This window comes from Cynocephalus volans, chromosome 11, assembly GCF_027409185.1.
Source record: "Cynocephalus volans isolate mCynVol1 chromosome 11, mCynVol1.pri, whole genome shotgun sequence".
NCBI lineage: Eukaryota > Metazoa > Chordata > Mammalia > Dermoptera > Cynocephalidae > Cynocephalus > Cynocephalus volans.
Genome location: NC_084470.1, coordinates 101937205 through 101960314, shown reverse-complemented (window position 1 = coordinate 101960314; position 23110 = coordinate 101937205). Strand labels below are relative to the sequence as shown.

The window sequence follows — 23110 nt, the reverse complement described above, 5'->3', positions numbered from 1 at the left end:
GCGGTTGGCCACGGAGGAGACACAGATGCCCGGCAGCGCCGAGGGAGGGGTTCCGGAGGGAGGAGCAGCCCCAGAGCGCCGGCTGACGTGTCGGCCGGGCCGCTCCGCCCACGGCCGCGCCGGCGCACGCCCGGCCGCTTCTCGCGTCACGGTTGACCACAACATGGCTGCGGCGCCGGCTGTGCTGCTTCTCTGGCTGTTGGCGCTCCTGCCGCCCCAGCGGGTGCCGGCGCAGCCCCGCGCGAGCGCGGGCCGGCGCTTCTCGGAGCACAAACTCTGCGCGGACGACGAGTGCAGCAGTGAGTGATCCCGGGTCCCCGTCGCGGCGCCGCCCGGGCTCCGCGGGGGCCGGAGCTCGGCAGCCCCGCCGGCCTGGGGGGTCGCGGGCCTGGCGGGCCGAGCGCGCGGGTGGGCGAGTCCCGGGAGCCTGGCGTCTGTCCCCTCCGGCCCTGACCGTGGGGGACTGCGCCCCCCCACTTGTTGCCAGCGTTTGGTTTTTCCTCTGCTGACTGCGGGGAGGGGTTGGGGTGGCTCCCGGTTTTCCCAGAGATAGCTGACACTGTCCCCCTCACCCCCGATTCTCCCGGGCTTCGAGGGTGGATGGGGTTGCACGCCGCGCGCCCCGGCTCCCCACGCCGCAGCCGAGCGCCGCCGCGGGACCTCGCGGAGTGCAGTACCAAGCCGGTGCGCGGAGGGCTCGGCGGGCGCGCTCCCCGCGGCAGGTCGATGGTTGGGCTCCTCAGGAGAGGCGCACTGGGGCTGCCCCTTCGCCCTTCTGCTTCAGTGGACCGCCCTTTGAACAGGCATTGGATTTTAGATTGGGGACGAGCCTGGAGTCCAGACACGCAGTGTGTTCCGAGGTCTCCGCCCTGACTGTGCCTCAATCCTGTCATTTCTGTGCATGGAAGCCTCCTTGCAGACTGCTAGGCAGGGCAGCAGGAAGGCCGAAATCTTTCGCTCTTGAAATAGGCCTAGATGTGCGGCGGTCCCCTGGGACCGGAAGCCTCCTCTTCTGTGCGCAGGGAGCGGCATTGCTCCCTAGTCTCTGTTTGGAGGTGGGTGGTAGGGAGGGCACAGATCTTCAGAGGCAGATGAAGAGGGTTATTACAATGATAATAAATACTAGGAAGCCAAACCAGTCCCTTGTGTTGGAACCTCTTCCTGTGTGTTTGCCAGCGGGACCAGAATCATTCATGTAAATAGCCTTGTAACTACTGACAACGCTGCACAAAGGTGGTTCATAAATTGTAAGAAACACATATATTAAATATTCTTTCTACAAAGGCCAAGAAGCTTACAGCTTAGCTATTTATATTAAAATTGGTGTTAACAAATATCGTAATTTGAAGTGTTAGTATCAACACAGCACCATTAAAGAAAAGGAGATGATCTCTAATTTGTATTAAGTCATTCCTAGAGGTAACCCTATGGCTGATGTAAATAAACACTACAAAAACCTAACAACTGCCACGATTTTTCGCTCCAGTTTTCTTGGAGCAAAGCCGGGCTGTTATTCATTTGCCATTGGATATGGCGAAATGTTTGCTATTCCTTGCTTTCAAGCACTGCCGTACCTGGGTTCCTCAAAACAAATTACCCGGAGAATCACATCACTGGTGCTTCCTCCATACTGAGACACAGTTTTAGAAGAGCTCACAATTGTAACATAACTTGGGAAATGGTGTTTGTCCAACAGATGTGATTGAATAGGAAACATCAGGAGCAAGGTCCTGGGACTGCGTTGTGTTGTGCGAGGTATTTAGTAAGTTGTCCTTGTGAGCTTTCCCAATAGCTGTTCCGCCATGTACATTATGTTGTCATCTGAAATATTATAAATCTTCGATGATTCATTCTAAGGGAGAGCAAGAAAAACATTGCCATTTCCAATTCTCAAAGAATTTCCAACATTAAATTGCTCATCACCATCAACCTGGCCTCTCACCCAATTATATCTGAATTAGGAAGCTGAAAATAATCATATTTTAGCTTCCTAAAACAAATAACCCCCTCCAAATCTATATGTTTGACCCTCGAATACGTATAAAGATACGTTTTTATGTGTTTTATTGCTAGTTTTTAGAAAAAGTCTTATTTCCATTTCATCCTTCTTTGTCTCTGCTATTAAATGCATTTATTGTCCATTTCATCTTACATCAGAAACTGTATTTGGTCAACAAAAAGAAAAGTACTGATTCTACCAGTTTCTAGATCGAGAGTGATTTAAGTTCTGCATTTTAAGCATGAAGGTAACTACCGATCTATTCTCGTAGTTTTCTTTGGTCTCTGCCAAATGAGATGTCCACTTTTGACTTGTTTATAGAAAAATATAAATAAGGGTATTTTCCCTTTGTTTTGAATTCCTCTTAATGTTGGATACAGTCAACTTTATTTACTTTTGGAAAGTATTGCCTTGTAATGTGATCCATAATAGGGCGTGATACCCTTTCCCATTTATTTATCCACATACTGTACAGAGAGAACAACTTGACTGCAGGTGAAATTGACAGTGTTTGCTGCTGCATAATAGCAGTTACAGCCACTTAAAGGTAGTTCCTTTTAGTGGTTAGTTCAAGTTAATTGACCCCTTGGGGGTTCCTGGTAATGTGCCCAGTTCCCTATTAGCTCTGCATGTAGCCATGTTTAATTAAGCCGGCCAGCACCTGCACTTGAATTTACCCAATTGTGAAATGAAGCTTCTTATGATTATGAAACAGAAACAAAGACTGAGGACTAGGAAGTTAGAGAGGGAGCAGGAGTCTCACTTGAGAACAGCCATGCATGGCGGTGGCCGCGTTGCTTTTGTTTCTCAGCATTATCCATAGAGAAAAATAGGGAAGGTTTTCTTTTCCCCTGTCTGCTTGCAGGAGATGTCAAGATATATAGCAATAAAGCTCTAAGAATTTTAGTTACTTTCAGCTTATGAATTGAAAGTGATTCAGAGAGTACTAGAAAAACTTGTTTGTTTACAGTGGGATCTTCTATTTCCTGATAAATCTGTATGGACTGTGAAAGTTGAATCTTGATATCTGGTTATTTTTTTCTCTCTTTGTATATAGTGTTAATGTACCGGGGTGAGGCTCTAGAAGATTTCACAGGCCCAGATTGTCGTTTTGTGAATTTTAAAAAAGGTGACCCTGTATATGTCTACTATAAACTGGCAGGGAGACCACCTGAAGTTTGGGCTGGAAGTGTAAGTAAAAATTGACGTACTTTATCTGCTTACTTTTTACTGGCTCGTTTAGTACTCTAGATGTAAATGACTATGTTTTCTTGGGGTTTTTGATGGTGTTAACCTGCCCTAGACTGTGAAAAAAATGGCCCTGTTTCCCTAGCAGGCCTCAGGCCTGGCACAGTTATGAACTCAGAAGAGGTTTCTGAAACAACTGAACCGATTCTGGCTGTTGCCCCTCAGCATCAGGTTCTAGGATGCTCCATGCATATTAAAGGTTGAAATGGTGAAAATCTGACATCATTGCTTCAAAAAGAAAGGACTCCTGATTAGACTTAATCCTGTAAACTGTGTGCAACATAGTGTTTCAGGCATGCAAGTTTAAAGTTGATTTTCTGTGTATTTCTTTTTTCCATATTGTTACTATTTGTGGGAAAGTGGCAGTCCTGGGAACAGTTACCTAATCATCTGCTATTATTAGTCTGTTAAAAAAGCAAAATGTGGGGGCCGGCCCGTGGCTCACTCGGGAGAGTGCGGTGCTGATAACACCAAGGCCACGGGTTTGGATCCCATATAGGGATGGCCGGTTCGCTCACTGGCTGAGCGTGGTGCTGACACCACCAGGTCACGGGTTGAGATCCCCTTACCTGTCATCTTTTAAAAAAAAAAAAACAGCAAAATGTTTGTTCACAAGTATCACTTTGTGCTTTCCTGTTTGTTTTTTTGTTTGCAACTTCCAGGTAATCCTTTTCCGGCTTTTCAGACACTTGTGCCTGGAGGTTCCCCCAGGGGATCTTTGCCCAGCCATTTTTATGGGTGCCCTCATATCAGACATGGCAGTCAATGACTGCATTATGCTTTGATCTTTTTAATGAGGAGATTCACAAGGAGGGACCTGATTGAGAGGCTTAAGAGTTATTGTCCTTTCCTTTTTAAGAAGTATGATGCGTGGACCATTTATTTACTTAATATAGTAAGGATCCTTTATGTCCTTAGCATTGTCCATTGTCCAAACTTAGAAAAAGACCTAGTCCTAAATGTGAAAGTTTTCACTCTCGATGAAATGCCAAACAAACAAACAACAGAGAATAAGGCTTGGGAAATCCCCATAGGAAAAGTAGAATCATTATGTTGGCATTCCAGATTGCTAGGGAGGAATCTTGAAATGCTCACTGGTCAGGTACAACCCTCATATTTAGACAGAATCCCAGTGGAAACAAAGAACCTATTCCGTTTCTTTCAAGTCTACCCAATGAGATTTCTTGATAATCTTCACACTTGGAAATGTTTTTCCATGTACCTAGGGTGCATTTTTCCTGAGCAGTTAAGTTCTCTTTCCCTCTTGGTCTTTGAGCATAAATAAGTCGATAAATGAACTTGACTTATTTTCCTCCTTGCACAGTTTTGCTTGTGAATATATTCATCTCTAGAAATCCTACCAGTCTTTTGGGTCCCAACTCTCATCCTGCCCCATAGGGAACACTGTCTTCAGCACCCAGCCAGGAGGGTCTTGCTGTCTGATAACTGTTCAGCCGTGCTCCACACTGCTCACTTAGCCCTCTTTTTCCTGCTTTGCATTGCAGTTACTTTGTGTGCTGTCCTAGCTCACTTTAAAGTAGAAAACTAGGGCTGGCTGGTTAGCTAGTTGGTTAGCACATAGCCTTGTAACACCAAGGTCAGGAGTTCAGATTCCCATGCTGGTCAGTAGCAAAAATAAAAGAAAAAAAAAGTAAAAACTGTAATGGGAGGGCCCGTGTCTTGTCCACCTTCCTTTTAAGTATTTCCTCACAGGGCAGTGGCTCCTATTTTCATGCATCCTGATAGTAGTTTATGTAGAATTTGTCCTCCTGAGGTAATATGCCATTTTTCCCCCGCTACTCAAATCAACAGAACCTTGGCAGGGATGATACATGGAAGCAAAATTAGACATAAGATTACTTCCAGTCATAAGCACCCATGGTTCTGCAACTTTTTTGTCAGATCTTAAGAAACAAGATACCACCCAATATAGAAATATAGAGTTTTACATGACATGTGGTCTCAATTGATAAAGATTGGGCAAAGATCAATGTTTTAGTCCGTTTTGTGTTGCTGTAACAGAATTACCTGAGACTCGGTAATTTTTAAAGAAGAGAGGTTTATTTGGCTTACGATTCTGGGACAGCTGCATCTGGTACGGGCCTCAGGCTGCTTCTACTCATGGCAGAAAAGTGGCAGGGAGCCAGCAGGTACAAGCAGATCACATGGTGAGAGGAAGCAAGAGAGAGAGAAGCAAGAGAGAGAGAGGTGCCAGGGTCTTTAAGCATCAAGCTCTGGTGGGAACTAATAGAGCGAGAACTCACTCATTAATCCACTTCCCCAGGGAGAGCATTAATTCATTCATGAGGGATCCGCCCCTATGACTCAATCAGTTTCCAATACTGCCACATCGGAGATCAAATTTCCACATGAGTTTTGGAGGGGACAACACATCCAAACTCCATCAATCAATGTATTTCCTTTCTCCATATGTCTGTTCCTTTCCCTTTTCCAGAGTCTCCCCTAATAAAATTTTCCTCAGAAGGAGAAGGTGTATTTTCCCTCAGTCTTCCCTCTCACTTCATGATGCTTCTACTTAGGAAATTAAGAACTTTCTCTTCTTAGTTTTCAAAATGATTCTTGTTTCTGTTTGTTAGTTGTATTCTGCAGTCTTTTCGATTTCCTAGAGTCCTAGACTTTATCTGCCAATAATGCAGCTTCTAATTGCCCTGTCTTATAGTCACAGCAGTATTCTGCTGCTAATTCTGGCTTTCAGATGGTTTCCAAATATAACAAGAGCACACCCTGAATGGGGCTATTTTAGGAAGTAGTGATAAGATGACCTTATTTTTTCTTTTTGTGCATTTGATTTGCATATCAGTCTCCTTTAATGACTGATGAGAGATCTACCTCTCCCTTTCAGACATCAGCTAATAAAACGTGTTTATCAAAAGGACATACTTTACATACTTTAGCTGTTAGTGCTGAAAATAAATGGGATTATTTTCTGTAGAGGTTTAGTTTGCATAAAACTGATCCTTGGTTGTGTAGATTTGTATGTATTACATTATAATTTTATTTTCTCCTAAAATACCTGTAAATGTAGTTTTTGAAAACAGCTAATATACTGCATAATATCAGTAAATATTTGCCTTTTGTGTAATGGTCATACATTTCAGAAATTTTGTATTCCTTTACTTATAATTTTTCATGGCTGTTGTTTATTGGTTTGATAAAGACCTAACTACTGGTATATGAGTAATGCTGTGAAATGTGCAGCTAAATTCTTGCTAGAGGTTATTTGGAATTGCGTTTCTAACCAGCTTTGATTTGCATAGTTTTAATCATAAAAAGAATAATCTCATATGCAGATCTTTTATCTACTAAAATCTAACTATATGTGCCTTGTGTTTAGAATTAAGCTGAACATAAAAAGAAAACTTCAGTGATTTTAGAAACGTTGGTTTAACAGTATTCTGTACTTAATTTTTATTAGAATAATAATCTCACTGTAATTATAATATTAACTATCTATCTCTTTTGATTATGTCTACCTATCTATCTGTATTATTTCCTGTCATTACTAAGAAGTCTCTCAGTCACTCATTTATATTTCTTGTACAGAATTTGATGAACACTTTTCCCTTTTGCCCATTCTTTCATATAGATTGGACGTATTTTTGGATATTTTCCAAAGGATTTAATCAAAGTAGTCCATGAATATACTAAAGAAGAGCTACAAGTTCCAACAGATGTAAGTTGTGCATTTCTTTTTTGTCCTCACTTATGAATTGGCTTATAAATTTATCAGTTACATTCAATTAACTATTTTTGAAAGTCTTTGAATGTCTTTTGGTCAAGGAAAAAACCAAGCTAGCCTGTGTGTATCAGATTTTAATTTAGAAACCTCTTAAAAAAAAAGTTTGAAAAGAATATAAAGGAGACCCTGTATCATAATCTGATGGTTATACAATATATTCAAACAGATGTTCTTATACAAGGCTGTTTACTCTTATACAAGGGGTTTTTTTTTTTTTGCAGCTTTATGTGTGAAAATTAAGAATTCAATATGTCTGTAGTTAGTTATTAAATTTAATAGATAAATAATTTCATTTTACAAGCAAAAGGAGGTGTCCCAATTTGAAAACTGCTGATTGAGCAGCTATTAGACATTTTAAGTATGTAGAAATCAGGATGAATTAATCAAACCCTAAATTACCTACTGGGCCAGAAATGCAAACTTAGAAGAGTTTTCTTAATATTGAGATTTTAATGATTTAAGGGATTATAGCTATGTTATAGATGTGGAAAAGGAACCTGAGAGTTTCAGGTGACGACTGGTCTCACATCTATAAGGCACTGACTGCACATTCTGTAAAGTGTTCATCTGTGGTGCACTGGGATAAAATCGTTTTGTGATTAAAAGGATTTTGTGTTCTGGAATCCTCATTCCAGCTGACTATTTTCTGGAAGGTAAAATTTATAATAATTGATGCCCACCTTCGTTCAAAACTCTGTGAATGACTCTTTGGGTTTGCTGCACAGCATGCAAACTGCTGGGCGAGGGCAATTCTTAGATGAGATTGGAAGAATGGATGAAGTCACAGAGCTATTGCTATTCTCAAAATTTAATGATAATACCAGGGTATGTAAAATTAGCCGTTCTCCCTATTTGGCTTCCCCTCGATGAAGAGACTGCCTAGGACCTTGATTTACAGTAAGGTATTACTTCACTGAATCTTGTTTTCAAGCTGTATTTATGGCAGTGATAAAGTGGACAGCCCCCTTGATGTCATTCTTTGTCCCTTTAAATTGTTACCTCCCATACACCTGTATCTCAGTAAGGTATTTCTTAAGCTTATTTATCTTTCCTAATCCAAGGAAAATATAAGCCAAAAATCCATATAGACTTAGAGCCTGACAGCAAGGTGATTCTTCCTCCTCCTAGCTGAGTGAGCAGAGAGGTACAGTGCAGAGGGCACAGTGGTAGAGAAGCTGGGTGGTCTTCTGGCTTCTCCTGGACAGATTACTATGAGGTGAATTCCTGGAACATCAAGCATAGATATTGGGAGTTGAGGAACCCAATAAATGACACCCCAATTTTCCCCATTTCTGGTCAGAACCAGGAGTCAGGTAAATGGACACCAAAATGTTGCCATTATTTCTGGATAAAATTTTTGGGAGAAAATGACTCAAGATATAATGGGCTTTCTAACATTGCATTCTAGACTAAAACAGACTTATCCAGCAACAGACTATACTAGCCAATGGGGTACCTCCCCAACATGATTGTCCCTACAAAACTGACAGCATGGAGGAACAGAATACATATATTTTCCCTCTGGCAGGTGCAAAACACAACACAGGGATGGGGCTGAGCAAACTCCCCAGCCACATGAATCATTCCTTCCCTGGGGAAGAGAGAATGATGCGAAGCCAGGAGTACTGCTTGGGTGGGAAAATGGGCTCCAGCCTCCTGTCCTCCCACTGCCTGAGAGTAGTCATCACCCAAGGTTGACACAGGAGCCCCTCTAGAGCCAAAATGAACTTGGGGTTGTCTCTGTCAGTAGCATGGTAAGAGTTTGCTCTTGTGCCACTTGGTTAGTGACACATCAATGTTTTTCTTTCCCTTACAGGAGACAGATTTTGTTTGTTTTGATGGTGGAAGAGACAATTTTGATAATTATAATGTAGAAGAACTTTTAGGGGTTTTGGAATTATACAATTCTGCAACTGGAGATTCTGGGAAAGCTGTAGAAAAAACTTCTCTGCATGTGCATGTGGAAAACACTCCTGAAGTATCTAAGGAAAATGAACCTGAACCTGAACCAGAAGAAGCCAGCTCAGAGGAAAACAAAAGTGTGTTTCTAGAAAACACTAATGATCTCAAGGAACGGTTTATAGCTGAGAAGAACCATGCAAACAGTCAAATGGGTGATGCTAAGGGAGAGCAGTTTTTGTTTGAACCTCTTGAAGAAATGCTGTAAGATCAATTAAAAGTGCCACAAAGTGAAAACAACAAAACCAGCAATAGTTCTCAGGTTTTGAGTGAACAGGAGAAGATTGATGCTTATAAACTTTTGCAAAAGGACATGACTCTGGACTTGAAAACCAAATTTGGCTCAACTGCTGATGCACTTGTATCTGACGATGAGACAACCAGACTTGTTACTTCTTTAGAAGATAATTTTGCTGAGGAATTGGATGCTGAGTATTACACATTTGAAAAAGAAGAGGAGAATAAAGAAAACTTTGACGAGCTACAATTACTGATCTTTACAAGTGAAGAAGATATGAAAACTCCAGTGAAGTCTGGAGTTGAGAAATATTCAACATAAAAAGAGCAGAATTCAAATGGAGAGGATAAGGTTGAGATAACTCTGCCTCCTGCCATCAAAAATGGTGATAAAACTATACTAACAACTTGGGGGGATACTATCTTCTCTCTTGTCACAGGAGGTGAAGAGAAAACAGGTGTGATGGATTTAGAGAGTCCTTCTTCAGAGGAAGAAAAGGAAGATGATGATTCATTCATCCCAGATAGCAAACAGGAGACACCAAGATCAGCCATAGATTATACTGGCCCTGAAAATGTAGAAGATGGTCTTTTGAGTGTAGAAGTCCCTGAAAGAAATAATGGGAAAGACCCAGAAGTGGACACAGAACTTCACATTAGAGGCAAAAGGAGGGAAGTTCAAGAACCTGAGAGGGGCCTGGTACAAAGTGAGAGTGAATTAGACGGTGAGAGGCAGGAGGAGATGGCTGTGCACAGCTCTACTCCAGACAGTAACCTTGACTCTTTATTAGCTGCTGAAAATGGTAAAGACATATTAAAATCTGCCTCTGGTGGCAGAGAAAATGACCAAAATGGAGCAGCTATTCATGTCTCAGAAGGCACACTCCACGGAGAAAAGCCTGGGGAGCAGATTTTGGAAGGTGGCTCAGAGAGTCGATCTGTACATAACGCTGCGGGGAATCAAATGAATGAAGGAAAGATTAAACAGGAATACTTGGACATTGTGCCACTTTTGGGAGATAGTCCACATAATGCATCCAGAGACAGTGTGGCAGAAGTGAATGTTTTGGTAAGTGAACCAGAACCACACATGCCTTCAATGGAGCATCAACATGAGGAATTTAAAGAGGAAGTATTTCTTAAAACTCAAAATCAGCCTAGATTCTCCTCTCCACATAAAATCGGTTTGCTGAGACAACAGAAAGCAGAGACTCCCTCTCCGGGAAGAAATCTTTCCGAGCAACGAGGAAGAGCTGTGGCCACTGCAGGCAGCAAGCGTGTGAGTGAGAAGACGAGGCCACTGCGACAGAGGTCAGCGAGGACTCCTCCGGCACGCGGGAGGCAGACCAGACTGACAGCGCACGAGGGCCAGGTTTCCATGCGGAAAATCCAGAAGCAGAAGAGGATGACTATCCCCCTGAAGAGCTACTGGAAGATGAAAATGCTGTCATTGCAAAACAGTCTAGAGAGAAGAGCCCTGGGACTCAAGACAGGCAGGCAGACGTAAATGTGCAAGTCACCAATAGAGCAATTTTCGGAACCATGAACCCTGATCTGGAAACTGAAGAAAACGAACAAGAAACCAGTATGATTTGGGATGCTAAAAGAAAAAGTGAACCCGCGGCCGAAGGAGTAGACACAATAGGCAGGGACCCAGGCAGTTTGGTGGTGGAAAAAGAAGAGAGCCCTCTGGTAGATAAGAAAGCACAGAAACCGTCTGACATAAGTGACTTCCCGGACAAGGAGAAAACTAGGACTCCAGAGGTAGGCAAAGCATTTCAGAATAAAGATGATCTGAAGAAAGAGAAACCAGAGGAACCCCTCGGGGTTGCAGAGAAGCCTGGGGGAGAACACTTAAAAGAGGACCACGAGGATATAGAGAAATTCATGGACACAGAATACCAGGGGTCTGTTTCTGAAGAACTTGAAGATGATCTGTCCCACTGGACTCCACATACACCTGTAGATGTTCGCATACATCAGCACAGTGACCATAGGGAGGACTTGCGTATAATAAGCAGCTTCTTTAAAGAAGAGCAGTCTTTGCAGCCGTTCCAGAAGTACTTCGATGTCCATGAGCTGGAAGCCATGCTACAAGAAATGTCATTAAAGCTGAAGTCAGCACAGTGGGAGAGCCTGCCCTACAATGTGGAAAAAATCCTTGATAAAGTCTTCCGTGCTTCTGAGTCACAAATTCTCAACGTAGCAGAGAACATGCTCGATACACGTGTGTCCAAGAACAGTGATCTGGGAATTAAGGGAGATAATATATTTGAACAGGCTGCAGTGCTAGATGACATTGAAGACCTTATCTATTTTGTCAGGTACCAGCACTCTACAGTGGACGAGACTGCCCGACTGGTAATGGCACCACCCCTAGAGGAGGGCTGGGGCAGACCCATGGAAGGTAAAGTACCTGCCCGTGGCCTCGTAGAGCAGGGCTGGAGAAGAAGGTGGGGAAGGGGGTTGCTGAAGTGCCTCATACCTTATCCATAAAGCTCTGTTCACATTTCCAGGGTGCGTGAAGGACAGAGACCACACAAGGGACCACATGTTCCTTCCTGCCTTTTGTTTAGGCTGGAGTGTGGAGAAGAATTTCTTACTTTTCCTGGACAGTTGAGACTGATTAGCATTTCAAAATGAAACTTTATAGAAAGCTAAAAAGAAATATATAAATAAGAAAATGATGTACCAGTTGCACTTGTTAACGATGTACAGATATCATGTAAAATTCTGAAAGGGCTTCACTGAATACAATTTCTTATTCGAGTTACCTGCACACTAACCGAGCCTTGCCTGAGTTCCTGCATTTCCCCCAAAGCTCGTCTTTTGTGGATGTCATGTTCTTTCGTGCCTCGTGGCAGCAGCCACTTTCTCCAGTTAAACTAGAGCTCCTGCATCAGATTAATCAAGGGTGGAACCAGTATGAGGCGCCTCCTAACACAGCCCTTGACACGTAGAAGTCATTCAGTAAATATTTGCTGAATTGATCCCAAGCCAGTATCCTGATATAAATTTTCTGATTCCTGGTTCCATGCACTATTCTTTGTACCCAGGCTTTTCAAATGGAGGTATTTGAACTGAAGATATAAGGTAGAGTAACAGGGGGACATAAAGCCTCGGAAAAACATATCTCCCCAGGATGCCAGTTATTCCTGAGAATTAGGGGAGGAAAGTGTTTTTGCATTTAATCAAAGCAGATATATTTTGGATGGTAATAAAATATTCAAATGAGTTTTCAGGGTAAAATGTGAGGCTGGGAAGAAATTTGTTCTTTGCCATGGATCCCATTGGACCATGCCTTGAGTGTCTTAGGGAAAGGGATGGGTGTACTCTTTTGGCTCCTTGAGATACTTCGAGAATATTTGAAAGACACTTCAGCCACCTGCTTCGTGTGGAATGCCCTTCTCTGTACTAGCTCTGTGAGACAAGCGTGACTGTACGTGAAAGAATTTTCATTATTCTTGTATAGAAGAGGCATTTCACATTTTTACTCTTGATTAAAGTTCCCTTTTGCACATTTATATCTGAGGGTATATGTTGGTTTTCCAAGGGGATTAAATTATTGAAGCACCTACTATAAATCTATTTATTTGTGAAATACTTTGGAATACAGGCTTCTTTGTAAGTTGTATTATGTAGATTAGTCATCTTTCAAACGGAATAAAAGAAACTGAAACTCCTATTTCCTGCCCAGCTGAGCTCCATGGGATGCCCACGCATGGTGGGGGTGTGGGGGAGAATGCTGAGATGGGGGTGGGGTTGAGGTGCAGATTGGCTGCGCAGGTGGTGTCAAGCTGTGCTAGCCTGGTGCACTCTCCTCTTCCCTCCCTGTAGAGAAGCAACCACCACGTGAAGATCTCCCACAAGAGAGTACGGAAGACCTTAGTATGCAGGGAACTGCAGCGCTCAGCCACTTGGATCAGCCCACAACTGATGACACAGGAGCCTCAGAGGTATCACAGATGCCAGATACTGAAACAACTTAGACCCAGGTAAAGCCTGCTCATTTTTCTCCATGAAGTAGAGGCACATCATAGAGAACCTTTTAGAGATTTGTAGTCAAAGGTGGGAAATCGAGGGTAAGATAATGCAGATACATATGAGGGTTTTTTTTTAAAAAAAGAGATCCTAGAGCTAATTGAGGGAAAAGCAGGAGTTAAAACAGGTGGTGTGAGGAAAGTGGAGACAGACTGGTCGGGCTCCCTCATCTCGTATCTGGCTGACCGTAACAGCATGTCTGTTGTAAATATGTTAACTGCATATGTGCGCTGAAGTGTTCTTTGGCTATCTGACTCGCATCCATGTGTTACTTGGCTATCTGACTCTAGTATAAAAGACAATGGGTCTGATCCATGGGGGGCTGCGCTCACATGTGAATAAAGCATGTCATCCTTGCCAATGGCTCCCAGGATCTTTCCAGTTACCTAGCTCGCGACCTGCATATGAGGGGTCTGTGACCCAGTTTTCACAGGTTGGGTTTGAAGGGTCTGTGACTCAGCCTAACAGGTGGAAATAAAATATAGGAGAGGTCAGAGACCATAACTAACCTACAAACCAAGGTTTGGCTATCACTAACCTGTGTAGATCATTTTAATCTAAATTTTATTCTTAAAAGGACTTATACTCTCAAATAGTAGTTTTTAACCAGACCAACAGCATCAGAAACTCTGGGGATGGGAACCAGCAGTCTGTGTCTAACAAGCCCTTCAGGAAGTTCTTGCCTGATGCTAGTTAGAGTTTGAGAACCACTGCTCTAAAACTCAAGAATTCTGTGTTTTTTTCCCCACTGTACCCCTTTTCCATAAATACGATACAATATAGTACAGTTCTTTTTCTGATTTGCTACCTAGACATAGTAAAAATAAAATTAAAAAAACAAAGTTTAAAATACAGGGAAGGGTCCAGGTATTTGTATACTATGGGCTCATAGGAAGCAGTCAGAACATTGCAGCATGTGACACTCTGTTATAGGCTGTCATTTGTCATTGCAGCACACAGTAAACATCCAGTGGTAGATGAGAAAGTTTAAAAAAATTTTTTAAAAACCCAATAGTGGTATCAACAGCTTTCTAATGCTTGCATAGGTCACATTTTACCAGTGAATCAGAACAGCTGATTGTGTTATTTTGTCTGTCCAGTACGGTGGCATGATGACATCATTACTGTTTTTTGTGTTTTTAGAGGTTCTGGTCTCTGAGCACAGGTGCAGCATTACCCAGTGACACTGCAGGGCTTGGCAGCACTGGGCTGACACCTGCCCACCCCCGGCAAACAAAGTATAGGAGGTCACAGCAGGTAAAGGAATAAAGCTAATTTGCAAAGGAATGACATCACTGAGGCCCCCCCATGTACCAGAGGACATTACATTCATATATAATACTCTCTACTTTTTTTTTTTTTTTTTTTTTGTCGTTTTTTCGTGACGGGCACTCAGCCAGTGAGTGCACCGGTCATTCCTATATAGGATCCGAACCCGCGGCGGGAGCGTCGCCACGCTCCCAGCGCAGCACTCTACCGAGTGCGCCACGGGCTCGGCCCTAATACTCTCTGCTTCTAAACTTGTTTAACTCAAAATGTTCTGCTGCTGAAGATGAGCTATGCACATTAAGACTTGTTACTCTCTTGCTCAGAAACTTTTAGGATTAGGCAAAATTCTGCTTTCAGAATTAACAAATTCTTTGCCCTATCTTTTAAGTCCCACCACAAAATAACATCAGTAACCTTCACAGGCAAGTCTTCCTAAATGTGTCTTCGTGCATTACAGGTACTGAGGTGCTGACTTGATTCGGAAAACTTCACCAGAGGTTTCATAGATCAATGGTGGAACTTTAGGGTTGGGAGAGAGAGACCTTAGAGGCAAATAGTCCTACTCCTCACTAATTGATCAGCATTTTGGACTCCTAGCTGTTTGTAAGACATGCCCCAGGCTCATATAACACATACTGAAATCCACCCCCCCACCACCTCCTCATGTGGAGATACTTTCAGGTGTAAGGAATTCTACCTCTTTCCCAGAGGCCTGAGCCAGTTCTCTGCCCTGTAAGCAATTCCCTTTGGTCTCTCTTGGCATTTACCCTCTTCTCTTTTATTCAGCTGCCATTCATTCACTGAGAAGACGATTACTGCACACCTGCCGGGTGCCAGACCCTGTGCAGAGCACGGGTGCTTTCTTCCTCCAAGTTCCATGAAGCAAGAGCCAGTACACTAAGGTAAGAAAAAGAAATCATCCAGATTAGGAAGGAGGAAGTAAAATTGTTTCTTTGGAGAAAACATGAACATCTATGCATAAAATCTGGTGGGACCTACAAAAAAGCTGCTAGAGCTAATAAAGGAGTTTAGTAAAGTTGCCAGAAAAAGATTTATATCTAAAGCAATTTTATTTCTGTATACTAGCAATAAATAAATGAGAATTGAAATTTTAAGAAATTTTCAAGTACAACAGTATAAAAAGAATGCAGTACTTACAGATAAATATGTCAAAAAATGTGTAAGAGATATACGTTGAAAACTACAAAATACTGCTGAAATTAAGGAAGACCGAAATTTATGGAGAGAGATACCTTGTTTATGATTCAGAAGACTAAATATATTGTTAAACTGTCAATTATCCACAGTTTGATCACTAGAATCAACATAATCCCATTCAAAATCCCATCAGGATTTTTTTTTTTTTAATAGAAAATGTGAAGCTGATTCTACAGTTCCTATGGAAAATGGAAAGGTCCTAGAGTAGCCCAAACATTATGTAATTTCAAGACTTTATAAGTAATCAGGACAGCTGACAAATAGATCTTTGAAACAGAATGGAGAGTACAGGGTACTTCAAAAAGCTTATGGAAAGATTCGTATTATCTTTCAATTCTGTTTTTCCACAGACTTTTTGAGGTATCCTCATATGTTATCAGATATTTGGATCTTGCCAAGGTAAGTGAGAAATGGTGACTCGGTGTAGGCTTTATTTGTATTTCTTTTATTATGAACAGGGCAGAGTGTGCTTCCATATGTCTACAAGCTATTTATATTTCTTTTCCCAGATCCGTTCATTCTTTCAGCCCATTTTTCTATAGGTTTGCTGGCCACTTCCTTCTCTATTTGTGAAGATTTTTATATTTTAGAAATGTTAATCCCTTTTAATATGTTACAAATATATTTTCTCAGGTTGTCACCATCAAATTTTGCTTATTTTCCAATTTTTGTGGGGTGGGGGACTGAGCAAGTTTTTTTATATTTAACTAATCAAATTTATAAATCTCTTGCCTTGTTGCTCCTATATTTTGAGACATAATTAGGATTTGCCCACTCGTGAGACATAGAAATTTTTTTCTAGTACAGTACTTTTTCATTTTCATTTTTTCCATTCTGGATTCTGATCCATTTGGAATTTATCCTTGTGAACAATGAGGAAATGATCAATTTTATCATTTTCCATATGGTTATCTAGATATGCCAATGCCACATATTAAAAAGTCTGTTTTTCGGGCCGGCCCCTTGGCTCACTCGGGAGGTAGTGCCAAGGCCACGGGTTCGGATCCTATACAGGGATGGCCGGTGCGCTCGCTGGCTGAGCGTGGTGTGGACAACACCGTGCCGAGGGTTGCGATCCCCTTACTGGTCAAAAAAAAAGTCTGTTTTTCTTCAGCTGACTTTTATTGTATCCCAGATGACCACTGCAGTGGGGTCTGTTTCTGGATTTCTGTCCCATCCCTTGGTTGGCCTGTGTCCTTGGGCTGCTACCCTACTGAGTAATGACAGGGCCTGCCCTGCCCTCTCACTGCGCCCTTCATTGTTCTTCTCCTTAGGCTTTCCCTGCTTCATGCTTGATTGTTCTTCTGAATTGACTTTATATTCAACTCGAATACATCTCTTTAAAGATCTACAAATACTTTTTTTTCTTTCTGCAGTGTAAATGTCCCCAGTTTCCTCAACTTTTGGAAAGTGATTTCCAGACCATTCAATCTCCCTGTCCTTTTCCATGAGTCAAGTAACCTTAAAATGTGGGACCCAGAACTGGACCCACTGGCATAGGGGTGATGATGGCATGACTGCGCAGGGTAAGGCTTTTTAAAGGGGTGTCACCAGAATGGGAGGCCATGTGAGCAGCTGGAGCTTGGGCGGGGTGGAGTAAGCAGAGGGCGGAGGTCACGGGGCCGCTCCTTTCCTGTCTGGATGGGAGGGCGGCCTGGGGTCTCTGGGCACTTTGTGACATAGGGGGCCAGCTCTGAGCAGCTGCAGAGGCCTACCTTCCTCTTGTACCCCTGCAACGGCCCATGGTCCTCTCCCACTAGCCCACTGGCTGCCTCCCTCCGGCCCCTTGCATCACCCATTCTCTCAGCTGCTATGGCGGGCGACCCCATTCGTCGCCTCCCCCGCTTGGATGCTTCCACTCGGCTGCCGCGCTCACCCCCGCACCCCGCTCAGAGATTGGTTCCTTCCACGCAGGCCCCGCCCTCACGGTGTTCACAGTGTTCACTATCGTCACCATGGTAACAGTGTTCTCAGTGTTCCGTGGTCGAAGAGCCGGCTGCGGGACTGACTGAGTTCAGTCTCCTCTGTGAGCCGGTCTTCATTAGAGGAGACGAGTCGTGTGCTGTTACACAGCGAAGCGTCTCACCCGCTGCCTGTTCATACGCGATGGAGGCAGTCCCTGCCATTGTGCCTCCTGTCGCCATGTTGAACAGGGTGCTTTGGGGACCCCTGTCGGTGCTGTACACAGCCCTCACAGCCAAGCTGCTGGAGGTGACAATCCCTATTTCCACAGAGGGACCCCAGTTCTGGCAGGCGGGTGGATGAGTTCTGAGCGGAGTGGGTGCCCTGACCGACCTGGCCAAGGAAATGGAGCGTGTCAGACCTGAGGCAGGCAGGATGTTGCTGTGCTGTTTAGGGAGGCTAGTGGGAGTGTATTTGAAGTTTCATCACTTGCTCATTTCTTACTGAACAGTTAGAAGTGACAGGCACTGTGTTGTGTTTAAAGCCACTATCCAAACACTGAGAGCCAGTGGGTCTTTTCCCAGTAGCCCCTGGCACTGTTGGGGGATGGGGTCAGTATGGTAGTTAACTCGGGTACTTGTAGAGGGCAGCAAAAACAGTGTGGAGTAGGCAGGCATTTAATGGACTATCTCCCAGGAAACATTTAAAATTACGGCGCCGAGTTTTATAGAAGACAGTTAAATTCAGGATTTATCTAGACGAGTTACCAGGAGCTATCTGACTTAGCATTTGTCCTTGTTTATGTAAGAGTAGAATAAAATTAAAGTTTAAATTTTTAGAGGAATAACACATCCATTACCATCATATTGGTTTTATTTGCAGCCATGAAAGTTGATTACTTATATTATATTTACATTTTTGGTCTTACATCGGTTTTTTTTTTTTTTTTTTTTAAAGTAATAAAAACCACTTAACCAAGAGAAAAGTATCATCCAGAGGGACTCTAGCCATGTGTTGGTCAAAATGATGTGGCAGGGTCTCTGCTAACTGGAAATATATGCTCAACTTAAAGATATTTAGACTGGTAATACTTAAAAACACTACTAGTCAAACAAGAAATGAGACGGCCTACATCCTGTCCTTGAAGCAGTAAGAGCTATTGAAGCTTTTTGAGGGGGTTGTTATCTGGTGGAGTTTGGCATAGAATTTCTATGGCTGACTCTTTGTGACTGCATTATTGCAAATGTCTTTAAGGCTTCCCATTATTTCTAATATGTCTATTTCAGTTTGTTGCTACATTGCCTGATGATGTTCAGCCTGGGCCAGATTTCTATGGACTGCCATGGGAACCTGTACTTGTAACAGCCTTCCTGGGAATTGTTCCATTTGGTGTATTCTTCTGGAGAACTGTCCTTGTTGTGAGTAAATTAATTTATACTTTAACTAATAAATGCAAGGGATGTTTTATAATCACTGGCCCTTTTATTTGTTTCTTTTTCAGTAACATAAATGCAAATTAATGATTATTGCTTAAGCTAGCCTTATAAAATAGTGTAATCTTTGTGTTTTAGACTTAAGTGAACAAGATAACATGTATAAACTCAATTGGAAAAGTTCAATTTATGAATCCCTTCTATCAAAACCTAAAGATTAAGAATGAGGAGGGTGCATGTATGCACTATTAGTAGAACTTGGAATTCATACAGCCACTCTGAAAAGTAGCTTAGTGATATGTATAAGAAGTCTTAAAAATGGTCATATCCTTTTATATAGTATAATATCATGTCTAATTATCTGTCCTAAAGAAATTACCAATCATGCATTAAAGATCAAATACAAGGGCATTCAGTGGAACAGTACTTATTAGAGTGAAAACTTGTCAGAACCTAAGTGATCCCTATGGTAGGGGAATTGTTAAATTATTGTATATCCATATAATGGGATATAAGGTGGCTTTACATATTTCAAAGACATTGGGGCACAGAAAGTGCTCACAATTTAACGTGAAGTGGAGAAAAGCAGAAACCAAGACTTTAAAGTATAGGTAAACTGGGTGTTATATAAAACACATATGTACACTCGGACGCACACAGAAAAAATGCTGCAAGGAAATACAATAGAATGATAAAAATTCTTATATCTACGTGATGAAGTAATTATTCAGTTTTTTCCCCTTACATATACAAGTATTTGCCAGATTCTCTGATTTGATCATGTGCTCAGAAAATATCTTATTTGGAAATACAGATTATATACTTTCAGACATTATTAAATTTTTTTATCTTTTTTTTCTATACAGAATTTGACTTTCAGACATATATACGTATGTATATGTGTGTATACTCATACATACTTTTTATTGTACTGTATGTCATTCTGCTTCACAGTTGTTTCACATAATTGGGGGAAATAATTCTGTGTAAATGAACTTTGCAAATGAAAAGCTTTCATTTGAAACTTAACAGTTAAAGTGGCCAAAAGCATTGAATGCAATTCTTTCTAAAACTGAGTACTGTATTCTTTTATTAATTCCTTAATTATATTACATTGGACATATTATTGTTGATAAGTTTCCTCTCCTTCCCCAATTGATTGTAAAATCACTCCTAAAAGAAGGATTTTTTTGCCTGGCTTCTCTAGCCTCATGAGGTTTTTCCTCAGATAAAAGGAAAAAGGGAGAATAAAAGTGTGAACAGAAGGGGAAAAGGTGAAAACATTTTATATTTCCCACTCTTGTTTCTCCCACTTAAAATATCCTAACACCTATTTTGATTTGCACAAGGTTATGTAGTCTCTTTGTCCTGTTGCTTCTCAGCCTTAGCATTTGCCTTTTGGAAACCTGGTCCCTACCTGACTTTTAGTTTGGGTGAAAGGGAGCAAAGGAAGCTTACTCTCTCATTAGCTAGGCTGTGACAGTAGAGAAATAGTCATTTCTTTCCACATTGGAATTTTCTGAATGCATTTTTCTAGAACAGCATTATTGTAAGTGGTGTTTAGGTACTGTACTAATAATGAGATACCATGGATGATTTTGTGGACTGGTCTGAAAATTCCATCACTATTTACAACATTTGAAAGGGGAAATGTATTTGAGGTTCCAAAGAAATGTAGTAGTATTTTTTTTTTAATTAGTTACTGCTTAGATTTTATTATACTGTAAATTTAGAGTTGTTTTCAGTGGATGATTTTGTTTTTGCCCTTTTAGAAAGATGTTAGCTGTTATTTCTCTTGTCTCTTGTGCATTTTGCTCTAGCAGTCTTCCCTTCCCTTTCAGTTTTATGATCACTGTTTTTAGTGGCCTGGGAAAATTAAACGATCTAACTCATGAGAAGTATTTCTTCTTCTTTTTTTTTTCTAAATGCCCTGTTTATTTGGCAGACAAGGTTTAGAAATGTACAGACACAATTTGTAGGCTGAGAAATCTCTGTGGAGTTGTTACTTCACAACTACACTTCACAAAAGCAGTAATGACAGCTTCTCGGCACATTAACCAGTCATTTTTTGTTTGAAGTGAACACAGTGAGAATGGATTGTAAGGCCTATTTCTCTAACTCACCATCAAGTTGTTTTGCTCTAATCTTTAAAAACAAGTGGAGCCTTCACTTGATCAGCCACCTCCTTGCTGCTCAGCACCTCGACAATAGCAAGAACAAACTCAAAGCAGGTCCCAGGACCTCGGCTTGTAAGAATCAGGCCGTCCTTTTCCACACGATTCTGAATGGCTGTAATGACTTCCATTTATCATTTTGTTTTTAGCAAGTGGGTGTGTTGTAACTTTGCTTTCAAAACCTATTTCTTGAGCCAACAGAGCAGTAGGACCTGCACAGATGGCAGCTATGAGGCCCTTCCTGTTTTCTTGTTCCTTCAGTGTCTCTTTCACAGCAGCAGACTCAGATAAATTCTGTGCACCCAGATTACCTCCTTGAGAACCACCACATTATATGGTCTCTGTTTTTTTTGCATCTTCAAGACTGGCATCAGGACAAATGACAACATCACGGCTACACTGTACTGGGTCTTTTCCAGCCAGACCTGCAATGGTGACCTTAATCACAACTCGTCTCATGACATCTACAGGGATGACTGTCTCCATTTCCTCTGCTCCCTTAGCCAGGATGACCAGAGCTCTTCTTGAAGCTCTCGTAATATTTTCATGTCATATTTTTTAAAGACCCAAACCTGACTGAAAGGGACCACATGCCCAGAAGTATTTCTAAACTCAGCCAATAGCCAACTTTGAATAAGATTTCAAAGATGTTTTCTGGTGAATGAAAGAGGCATATCTTAGTACAAAGATTATGCCTTTAATTTTGTTTCCTCAGGGTCTTTTTGAACAATCATTGTTTCTAGACCTCGTTTTGGCTATTTTGGGTTATTAAATAAATGACTTTAAGTAAATAAGCATTAGTATATTCTGAAATATTAGCCATTTCTGTTGTTAAAATTGTGTTCATTTTGTAAGATTGGTGCTCATTTAGTAGATATATAAACATATCTTTAGCTGCAAGATATATTTACCTTAGTGCTTTTGTCTATCGAGACTCTTTATGAAGTATCACCACCAATTAAATTTGAAATTCTTTCTAACCTTTTCTTTTTTTTAATCCTGTGAATTCATTTTGCTGAGTCAAACCATTATTAAACTCACTTGGTTATGATTTTTGACTGTTATATTAGGAGATATATATATTTATTAATAAAATGTTCAACATCAAATTTAATTTTATTTCTTTCTCTTCCAGATAAAGAGTAGAGTTTATCAAGGTAAAATTTTATACTTATTTTGTCTTTTGTACTGTTTCCTCTGTATTGGTGTTTGTTATGAGTTTTATATAAGCTAGAAGTAGATATAATGACTTCTTGTGTCTGATTGACTTATTAGCTCCCGAAAGTTTTAGTTTTCCTGGGTCGCTAGGTTGGATGATGGAGTAGATGGTGGTGATACCAACGGATAGGAGATGAGGAAGAATAAATTGTGGGAGTAGAGAGAAGATGATTAGTTTAATTTGGGGCAGCCTGACTTTAGATGTTGATGCAATGCGGGTTTATTACAGGTGAACAACGTTCCTGTGCTAATGATTTAATCAATACATGAAACATTTATTAAACTAGATAATTTGAGGAATAGAAATATAAATCAATATATTTCCGTTTCTGTTTCTCTTTGTAAATGACATGTATTTGAAGGGATCCCATTTTCTGAGAAGAAATGTGCTTCATGCAGAGAGGAACATCAAGCTATAACGTTTTACTATATTTCCCATTTTTGAAATATATTTAAACTAGACTCATTTAAATAAGGATTCTATTATAAGAATAATTTTTGTAAATTTTAATAATATTTTTATATCCTTATTGCTGTTAACTACAGATGGCTCTTTAAAAAATCATAAAAGTTTTGAAAAGAAGTTCTTTTTCCTCATAGTGCCAAGTAACATGTCTTTGCTGCTAATACGTTGGGTAACAATTTTATTTAG

General features: G+C 41.3%; 2 pseudogenes; one reads left to right on the top strand and one right to left on the bottom strand.

Annotated features, from left to right (window-relative positions):
• Positions 1-163: 163 nt before the first annotated feature.
• LOC134390171 (transport and Golgi organization protein 1 homolog) overlaps positions 164-23110 on the top strand; it is a 38757-nt pseudogene continuing 15810 nt past the window's right edge.
• On the bottom strand, positions 21207-21832 carry LOC134390866 (Parkinson disease protein 7 homolog; annotated as a pseudogene).